Source organism: Dasypus novemcinctus, chromosome 19 (genome assembly GCF_030445035.2).
Source record: "Dasypus novemcinctus isolate mDasNov1 chromosome 19, mDasNov1.1.hap2, whole genome shotgun sequence".
Classification (NCBI taxonomy): domain Eukaryota; kingdom Metazoa; phylum Chordata; class Mammalia; order Cingulata; family Dasypodidae; genus Dasypus; species Dasypus novemcinctus.
This window is the reverse complement of record NC_080691.1, coordinates 56,945,607-56,947,523: the sequence shown is the minus strand read 5'-3', so window position 1 is coordinate 56,947,523 and position 1,917 is coordinate 56,945,607. Positions and strand designations below refer to the sequence as shown.

Here is a 1,917-nt window from a genome sequence, read left to right as displayed (position 1 = left end):
GCAGCTGCTGAATTGGAAGCAGAAAGGAGAATCCAGGGAAATAAAGAGAATGGCATACAGTGAGGCAGCCTGAGCCAGAGCCCATGCTCTGCTCTACCAGCCCCAGGCATGGGCAACAGTGGCAGGCAGTGGGAGCACCTGGACCCACGTGCCCAGGGGGGACCCCATCACCACCACAGTCCTGAACAGGCTGCTGCACTATGGTGTCATCCGCTGTTCCTCTACATTTGGGGTTCCCAGGTGGTGGCAAGGCCCAGCCCGAGCTCCAGCAGTCTGCATTTCAGGCCCCATGGGCAACAGCCTCCCTCTCCAGCCAAAGCTCCAGCCACAGCCACCGCTGCCTCAACAGACTCTCTGACCAAGAAATGCTAGCTGACTGCAGAAGAGCATGGACTCAGGAGGAAGAACCAGTCACATGGCTGAGCTATAGCTGCACAAACTGGATAAACTGGACTGTGTGATTCAGGGTCTGTTGACTTCAATGGAAAACCAGAATTTTACCATACCAAAAATCTCACAAATCCAAAACTGTGTCCCAAAAAGCCACACATTCTCTGTGTTGCTGGTTCACATGGGTTCAGCTGTCAGCATTCTAGCAGTGCATTCCAAGAACAGCTGCAAAAGAGGTACATGGACCAGTTTTGGGGGTAGGAACATTCCTAGGCCTATGTCGCTTGCTTCCTGGTTGTGAGACCTTTGAAGACGATCTGGAAATGGTGGCTAAAGGCCAAGGCACCAATATTGATAAGCAGGTGAAGGACATTTACAGAGGAGACTATGAATAATTTGACCTTCAAAGATCTGCTGTAGCATCAAGCTTTGGCAGTATAATGAGTAAATAAAAGTGAGAATCCATAAGCAAGGAAAACTTCACCCAAGCCACTTTGGTTACCAACATTGGCTCCATTGCTTGGATGTGTGCACTGGATGAGAATATTCATACAACTGTGTTAGATGGGAATTTTCTCAGCATCAATATGGTCTCTATGAAACAGCCAGCATATGTCCAAAGAACAGCTAAAATCTCTATTTTTCGAACATGAAGGTTATTTTGGAGCTGTTAGGACACTGCAGGAACTTTTCAAAATGACTGCTGGGCAGTAGTAGAAACAGCTTCTTGTGAGAACTAAGAACTGGGACCTGCTGCTGCAGAAGGCAAAAGCTAATATGGGGATGAAAGCTAAGCCATTACAGCAGTTGAACCTACTGCATTTGTAAATAATTTACAATTCTTTCAACTGGTCTTTTACTCTTGGGCTTTGAGCTTATGATTCAAAATGGGAAACAAGAGTTTTTCTGTAACTCTATTTTTTAAAAAAGATTTGTGCAGCATGACCAAAGTTACCAATTTTATGCATTAACTTTGAAAAGTTGTCTGAGTTTTAAGAAAGACCTTAACTGTAAATCTTTCTTCTTCTGGGGTTAACTCTTCAGTGTGGTAATTTTAACGTCATTTCAAAATTACTCTAGGAAATATTACCTTTACTTATATTTTTTCTGTTGATTTCAAATGAAAGTACAAATCTGGCATGTTTTCCTGTGAATATGTTTTGTTTGTTTACCTTTTTTGTCCTTGTGTTTCTGTTTGATTGTCTTGTGAAAAGAGAAAGCCCTTCATCCAGTTTTGTCCTTAAATGATTGCTCCCACCACCAACACAAATGCTACCATTCTTTATTATAATTATTCATATTAATCATTGTGCTGACCATAACATCTTAGGCATGAGATCTGAAGATCTCAGAAGTGTCCATGAGGAGAGGACTCTGAATGTGTTAATGAATTTAATGACTCTGGCAAACTTGAAAATCATATTCTATTTTGTCCTATTTTTCATGAATATACAGTGTTCTGTTTGATTTATTTTATGTTAGTATATATTGAATTGAAATGCTTTATGATGAAATGGACTTGTCCAT

The 1,917-nt window shown here is 41.7% G+C and overlaps 1 pseudogene; it reads left to right on the top strand.

Annotated features, from left to right (window-relative positions):
- The first annotated feature begins 415 nt into the window (after window positions 1-415).
- LOC101440797 (pantothenate kinase 1 pseudogene) lies at window positions 416-1,104 on the top strand (annotated as a pseudogene).
- The last annotated feature ends 813 nt before the right edge of the window (window positions 1,105-1,917 follow it).